Source organism: Papaver somniferum, chromosome 1 (genome assembly GCF_003573695.1).
Source record: "Papaver somniferum cultivar HN1 chromosome 1, ASM357369v1, whole genome shotgun sequence".
Lineage (NCBI taxonomy): Eukaryota > Viridiplantae > Streptophyta > Magnoliopsida > Ranunculales > Papaveraceae > Papaver > Papaver somniferum.
In genome coordinates, this window is record NC_039358.1 from 133053941 (window position 1) to 133062973 (window position 9033).

Sequence of the window (9033 nt, forward strand, 5' to 3'; positions counted from 1 at the left end):
CAATAGGAACGCAAACGGGTGCACAAACTATGGTTCCCGTACATGGATTACATATGTGCAAGAGTGCACAACATGACATATCCAATAATGGTTAAGTATTCTAAACTCTTATTTCAATCATTGAAACTTTCTTAGAGGATGACAATAGCCGTTTTCACACACTATTAGCATCAAATCAATTTTCAAGATATTAAAATAATCATAACGAAACATTCCAAGACTACACCAAATGATTGTATCACACAAACCATGTAAGATGTTACTCGGCAATTTTCACATGATATATGATGAACTTGGTCGAAGGGAAAGCTTGCCAACACATATTTCGAGAAATATGTAAGCGAGATAAACTCAGCTCGAAATCTCAAATGTGTATATAGAAAACTATATCTTAATACGACTTATGTCTCAATATAGGAGATAGAGTAGAAATAGACTTTTCAAGTGATAGATGAGTTTCAGTCTCCACATACCTTTTGTCGATGAAGTACCACAAGCTCCCCTTAGTAGTTCTTCGTCTTCAAATGATGAATGTCGTGAAGTCTAAGCTCAACTACACAATTTATTCCCTAGTACGAGACATCTATAAATAGGCTAGAAATCAAGACTTATAGTTTTGATCACTAACATTGACAAACATGCTTGAGATAGCAACGCATGCGAGTTCGACCGAGCGGTGCTCTAACATAATCATAAACGATGAAACGAAGATATTTATGACTACTTTTTATCTTGCCTGTCGGAGATTAAATCTCGAGCAAATCTTAGAGAATATAGTACTCAACAAGATAGAAAACAGCAAGATCAGAACACGCAACTACAGAGAAAATAGTTGGGTCTGGTTTCACAATCCCAATGAAGTCTTTAAGTCGTTAACCTACAGGGTTTTGGAAAAACCTAAGGTTAAAGGAGAATCGACTCTAGTCGCAACTAGTATCACACGAGAGGTGTGGGGATTAGGTTTCCCAGTTTTTAGAGTTATCCCTTATATAGTCTTCAAATCAGGGTTTGCAATCAATGTTACCTTGGTAACAAAGCATTCAATATTCATCGTTAGATGAAACCCTGATTAGACTCAAGCTAATATCTTTCAACCGTTAGATCCAACTTAGCTTGTTACACACAAATGAAAAGTGATTTCATTTAGATATGAGTAATCGTACCTAAAAATTTACACCTTTGTTGGCTCAACAATAGTTATCCGAAGTTAGCCATATGAACACTTTCATATCAACCTTGTTCATGTTAACCATAACTAGTTCAAATGACTCAAATGAAACTAGTTCCAGAGTTGTTCAATTGTTTATATTCTCATAAAAGTATACAAGACACAATTGAAGCAAAATCGATTTTGATTTACTCGAATTAATTCATGAACATTATAGCCACGGTTTGCAAAAGATTGCATTCCTTATTATATAAATGTATTAGTTCATGAACAAACCGATTTTAGAACATAACCTACTCAATTATGCATGCGGGTACGCATACCTAAGTGGTCGGACTAAGTTTGGGTTCGCCAGTATGCGAACGTGTGCGTATACCTTCCAAACTCAGTTGAATTTCCGGGACTTGAAACTCACGCCAGTACGCATACCGGTATGCATACTAAGTTCCCGGACTTTCATAACCAACCAGTACGCATACGGGTATGCATACTGTGGTTCTCGGACTTGGAATAACTGTTGTAGTAATTCGATTTGCGGTAAATACGGATTCGATGCTCGGTCTTGAATAGATTTATAAACAAAAATATATACAAAATTGTCACAGGATCAAGAGATACCGGGACTCAGGATTTCACCAATTCTTATACTCATGCGATTCAATTATTAATTCTAGACAATTAAAGCTTATATTGATAACAAATATCGACTCTTACTTTGCCAAAAATAGATTTTGTAAGTATTATATGTAAATCATAAGCATGATGCATCAAGAATCTCATGGATTAAGCATACATCATCAGACAAAATCACAAATAATCAATAAAATTCATAATTCCATTCATAATAGTGCAAATAGTCATAAAAGAATTAAATAAAATTACTCATGCATAAAGAATGGTTTCCTCCATCATCCCAGTATTGGGGTTTAGCTACTCATAATAATCATGTTCTCAAAATACATACTTGATGCTCAAAATATGATTAAAAGAGTGAAAAATATAAAACAGTGGTTCTGTGACCCACAAAATTCGTCCAGAAGAAACGATACCAGTGAGATGCAGTAAAACAACGACACACAGCTGCTGCTGTTGACGCTGCAGGAAATAAGACTGCTCTGAGCAGTCCGTTCTTCCTGTTCTTCAAGGTTTGTTAATGGCAGCAGCAGCAGCAGGTACAATTCCTGCAACTCCTCCTGCGCCTCTCTGCTGGCCTCCCAATCGACCCCTAACTCTTCATACCCCTTCTCTGACATAAAACCAACTATCTATAGGCTTTAAATCCCCTTGAAACTCGATCAAACCCCTTGGAAATCTCCATTATTCTTTACGGGTTGTTTGAAGAATAATCTTCTTCTTGTTGCGTTACAGGCTGTTTCTAGCTATTATCTCGTATCAAATATCTTCTAGGACTTTTACCCAACTGTTTTGATGTATATCCCACGCAAGATATCCCATAAATCTCTCAAACTAATCTCAAACCCTAAACAGAAACCGTGTGCACTGTCTTGACTTTGTGTGGATTTTCTGACTTATCCAGCCCAATTAGATGGGTCTAATCGCTTCTAACAGGTCCCTTATGTCTTGTAGAGTCCGTGGGTACCAAATTTGCCCATTTAATCGCCTCCTAGGTCGCTCAAATCATTGATCCAAAACTGTTGACGCTGCTGCCTTTTTTCCCGCCAAAATCCAGTTTTGAAACTTTGAAGATGACCTCCCCCTATCCAGTTCCGGTGTCCCTTTAGTACATGCCCTGAAATGGGGTGCCCCTTAGTAATTAGGTTACCCCTTATCCAAAGTGAGAGTAAGTATAGTAATTTTCTCCTACGAGCGCAAAAACCACTTTTTAGCCAATTTCGCCGCAAAAGCTTATTTCTCCAAAAACACCTACAAAGACATAAAATAACCAAATAAGTACAAAATAGAGTACTAACAATATAAACAATTGGGACAAATTAGACACATAAATGCGTCTATCAAATACCCCCAAACTTATTATTTGCTGGTCCTCGAGCAAATCTAATCTAAAATAAAATGACTACACTTAGCACGTGCAGTAAGCCGTTAAACCACTAGGTGGCCCTAGTGGCGGAGTGTTGTCTCCGGGGGGTTTACCAGAGGTGTACCCACAAAACCTTAATACTCCAGAGCTTAGCTATCTACGCAGAACCTTGGAAGGCACTAAAGAATCTCCTTGGTTGGCATACTTATTGACTACAGGAAGAAGTACCCTGATGCGAAATTCCAATTGTTGTACACGAGTTTGCACTCAAGCATACTAAAATTCATATAAAGTGACAGAGCTCTACTCAGATAGTTGCACTATGGACATCATATTCGGAGTCAAAACTAATCACATGGATAGATCAAGAAGATGGATATAGAAAAACATATATGGTTTTGATGTTTACTAAGTGAACGGCGTTTCCCATATCTGTCTGAAGGCCTCCGCCAAAATAAACCTATCCTAATGGATTGAGATACTAGTCTGACTAATATCAACACACTGGCATATACAAGGGTACCAGTGGTCGATAACCTAACTCTAGGTCAACACAACTGGCATATACAAGGGTACCAGTGGTCGACTTTATTGAATTTATTCCTTTTGGTCAAATGGTCTGGTCTCAATTTTTTTTTTTTTTTTTTTTTTTTTTTACTTTTTGGTAACTACCATTTTTTTTTCATCTTTTTTTTTCATCTTTTTTTTTTCATCTCTTTTTCTTTTTCAACTTTTTTTTTTTTCATGGTATCTCAATCACTCTAATTCACCCTAGCATTGGTAACAACTTGAATCGTGGGCCCCACCTATCACTTAGAGAAACATAGTTTAAAAAAAAAATAAAATAAAATAGAAGTGAAAAGGACTCAACGAGATATGGTGAAACTATCATGTTATTTCTAACACCTGAGCTCTGTGCTTTTATGAATAGACTCTTTAGATGTTTCCATCTAATCAGATTGGTTCCTCAAACTCCTACAATCAAAATGCTTCCATCCACTTAGATTAGTTAGTGCAATCCTCAATAGGCATAAATTTCTAAGCTCTGGAGTTTATTTATTCATACTAAAAAGTTTCTCCCATACCCCCAAACTTAAACCTAACATTGTCCTCAATGTTCTAAAGATGAAATTAAAAGCATGAACAAGGAGAAACTGTTACCATTTGAAATGAAAGAGTTACGGAAGGATATTACCTGGTTGCATGAGATTGGGTTACCTCCCAAGAAGTGCTAAGTTTAAAGTCTTCAGCCAGACTAAGAAAAGTATTAGTCAACTCGAACCGTATAACAGTAGCCGGAATAACTGTGGGTCTTTAACACCAAAAAGAGCTGACAAAAGGAAACTGCAGTGAACCAAGAAAATGTACAAGACTAGCATGCCCTTACCTAGTTTCCTGATTAAGATATCTATATCTAATTGTGGTTCAGGTTCAGGTTCTATAAAAGGGTCTAAATATATTTCTTTAGGCTGCAACTCCTCAAAATTGAGATCCGAATTATTAGGTCCTAGAGTCTGTAAGTACTTAAATAAGAACTTAGAAGCACAAAATAATTGAGGATCCTCTAAGTCAATCAGGTTTGACTTACATAATTGACCACAGTGAGAGTAGTGGTCATTCTTAAGAAAATGTGTCGATTCTAATACCCTAAAGTAATTAGGTTTAGTCTCAGAACTTAATAATTGACACATTTGAGATTTATACGTTCCCACAATTGTTTGAAAAATATTTGGTGGGAAAACAAAGTCGATCTTAGTATCATAGCCTGGTCTAACCTCATCAACCAGAGGATGGGTTTCTAACAACTGAACTTCCTTATGGACATCACTAGGTTCAGGAAAACGAGTATGAAAGTAATCTTGTAAAATGGTTGAGGCATTGATGTCAAGTCCTAAGTGTGGGGACTTTCTGAGAGTTAAAGGTAAGGCACTAGGGAAGTGATAATCACCCCCAAACTTAGAGTTTTCAGTTTCTCTAGATAGACCTCTAATTTTTTCTTGAATTTCCGTATCTTCAGAGTCCTTAAAATATTCAAGAGATTCTTCTAAGTTATTATCAGGTAGTGCATCTTTACTCATCTCTACGGGTCTATCTTCTTCTTCCAAGACTATTGTTTCTAAGTCGCTAGACTCTAAAACAGTATTTTCGAAATGAACCCGTTCCTCTAAACCACTATCGGCTTCGTAATCAAAAGGAAAAACTACATCGTCTAAAACGGTGGTATCCCTAATCAAATCCTCGTCCTTTTGAATAGGTGAATAATCATAAAAATTATTTGGATTTGAAGTAGAAATAATATAATCACTATAAAGCTCAATTGGATTACTAGATTCCTGATTACTATGCCTACATGTTTCAGATTCTTCATCACTACTATCCTCATCATCATAATAGTACGAAGATGATTGAACCTTATCTAAATAAGTAGTGTTACCAATTATAACCTCGTTATCTTGATTATGTGAAAAAGTATCTTCATTCTCAAGGGTATTATTGGATACACTATATTGGCAATTCAAGTTATTTCGAGCAATACTTTCATTCGTCTCTAACTCAAGTCTACGTGTCGACTCAGCTATCCTCTCAAGGGTCTCTTCCAAAGAAAGTTCCCTTAGTGTAGGATCTAAGTTTTGAGTTAATCTATTGAGGATATCTTCTACAGATTCAGTTGTTGTTGCAGTTCTTTCGTCCATAACTACATTATTCACCTCATCTAATTTATACGTCGATTCAGCTAACTGACGTGATGACTTAGCTAAATTCCTGAGAGTCTCTTCTAGAGAAGGAATAGGAACTGAAGGATCATAATAAGGACTACTTTTCAAAAGTTTGATTGTATCCTCTAAAGACGAAGAACTAGTATTATAATCTTCTTGCTCGTATGACTGATGCGCGTGCGGATAGTAATTGGGCTCACCATGGTATGAACCATAACCTTGAAAAGGTTGGCGTCCCCAGTCACTATTCTCACTATGGTCATAATACTGATGATGTCCATATTCAAATTCAGGTCGATATTCATTGTATTGGCTTCTATCATACCAGTTCGACATTCTTAATTGCAGGGGAATTCTACGCAATCACAAACAAGTCCGACTCGACCAAATCAAACCTATAGAATCTAGCAAACAAAAAGCATGATGGCTCCACTTAGATTGTTTTCTAGACCAGCTTCTATTCCTTCGAAAAGGAATTCGTTACAATTTGAGCACACCCCTCTGGAATCAATCCGAGCTAATGTAAGTTGAATCGAGGCGAGGGAAGCTCAGTGGAGCTTTGATACCCAAGGCCTCACCGCTATCACAAGGCGGCGCAGTCACGCATTCAACTCACAGAAACCATCATGAACTTTGAAATGTGCTTAAAGAGCAACCAATATTTTTCGAACGAGTTTCCTATTAAGCTCGTTACCCTATTGGTCTCGTTCTATTCAAAATTTTAGGCTTAGGTTCGCGTTTGGTTTCGTTTTCCTAAGGCGGGCAAGAAGGAAACGGTGATGAAATCCGAGTCCTTATCTTGTTTAGGCCAGGCCTTGCCCTTTACTAGGAAAATAAAGACAGTCCGGTTCGTCCTCAAACAATTATCACCTTAAGGCAACAGTAACCCGCTTGCAGGAGATTCGCGGGTGTTTCGATTGGACTTACCTCCCGTACCAGACGGGCGATGAACCGTTGTCGTCGACTCGGGCCACGACTCCTATGACGTGTGCGAACCCGAGGGGCCGAGACGATATAGTAATCGTCGTCCTTCCCTGCAAACAGTTTGTATTTAATTTTTTTTTTTAATTTATAACCCTTCCGTAGGGTTTTAAAAATAATGTCCAAAGTCCAGAATAAAGTCCAAATAAAAAGTCCAAAATTACAAAAATTATGAAAAATAAAGCCTATTTACAAATTCTAAAAATAAAAAATAAAAGCTATATACAAAAAAAAAATAATAATAAAAATTAAATCCTAAAAAAAAAATTATGTCTTTTCTTCTTCTCTTTTAGCTTTTAACTTTTAGCTTTAAGCTTTTTGTTCCCAAGTCCTTAGTATTCCACTTCGAACCTGTAAATCAAAGACACAAAAAAAACGTAAAAAGGAACAAATAATAGTAAAAAAAAAATAAAAATAATAAACCTAAAAACAAATCTATATACAAGTCCGGCGCGGCGCCATTTTGTTGTAGTAATTCGATTTGCGGTAAATACGGATTCGATGCTCGGTCTTGAATAGATTTATAAACAAAAATATATACAAAATTGTCACAGGATCAAGAGATACCGGGACTCAGGATTTCACCAATTCTTATACTCATGCGATTCAATTATTAATTCTAGACAATTAAAGCTTATATGATAACAAATATCGACTCTTACTTTGCCAAAAATAGATTTTGTAAGTATTATGTAAATCATAAGCATGATGCATCAAGAATCTCATGGATTAAGCATACATCATCAGACAAAATCACAAATAATCAATAAAATTCATAATTCCATTCATAATAGTGCAAATAGTCATAAAAGAATTAAATAAAATTACTCATGCATAAAGAATGGTTTCCTCCATCATCCCAGTATTGGGGTTTAGCTACTCATAATAATCATGTTCTCAAAATACATACTTGATGCTCAAATATGATTAAAAGAGTAAAAATATAAACAGTGGTTCTGTGACCCACAAAATTCGTCCAGAAAGAAACGATACCAGTGAGCTGCAGTAAAACAACGACACCCAGCTGCTGCTGTTGACGCTGCAGAAAATAAGACTGCTCTGAGCTCCGTTCTTCGTGTTCTTCAAGGTTTGTTAATGGCAGCAGCAGCAGCAGGTACAATTCCTGCAACTCCTCCTGCGCCTCTCTGCTGGCCTCCCAATCGACCCCTAACTCTTCATCCCCTTCTCTGACATAAAACCAACTATTTATAGGCTTTAAATCCCCTTGAAACTCGATCAAACCCCTTGGAAATCTCCATTATTCTTTACGGGTTGTTTGAAGAATAATCTTCTTCTTGTTGCGTTACAGGCTGTTTCTAGCTATTCTATCGTCTCAAATATCTTCTAGGACTTTTACCCAACTGTTTTGATGTATATCCCACGCAAGATATCCCATAAATCTCTCAAACTAATCTCAAACCCTAAACAGAAACCGTGTGCACTGTCTTGACTTTGTGTCGATTTTCTGACTTATCCAGCCAAATTAGATGGGTCTAATCGCTTCTAACAGGTCCTTTATGTCTTGTAGAGTCCGTGGGTACCAAATTTGCCCATTTAATCGCCTCCTAGGTCGTTCAAATCATTGATCCAAAACTGTTGACGCTGCTGCCTTTTTTCCCGCCAAAATCCAGTTTTGAAACTTTGAAGATGACCTCCCCCTATCCAGTTCCGGTGTCCCTTTAGTACATGCCCTGAAATGGGGTGCCCCTTAGTAATTAGGTTACCCCTTATCCAAAGTGAGAGTCCGTATAGTAATTTTCTCCCACGAGCGCAAAAACCACTTTTTAGCCAATTTCGCCGCAAAAGCTTATTTCTCCAAAAACACCTACAAAGACATAAAATAACCAAATAAGTACAAAATAGAGTACTAACAATATAAACAATTGGGACAAATTAGACACATAAATGCGTCTATCAATAACTTGCAACAGTTAGCATACAAGTATGCATACTGTGTTATATTCAATCATGGTTATTTGTTCTAAACTCCCATTGCAATCATTGAAACATTCTTAGAAGAAGACAATAGCTGTCTCACACAAACTATTAGCTTCAAAGCAATTTTCAAGTGACCGAATGATCAATACGAAACATTCCGAGTCTACATTAACTGACTGTCTCACATAAATCATGTAAGATGTTACAAGGCGATTTTCACATGATCATCT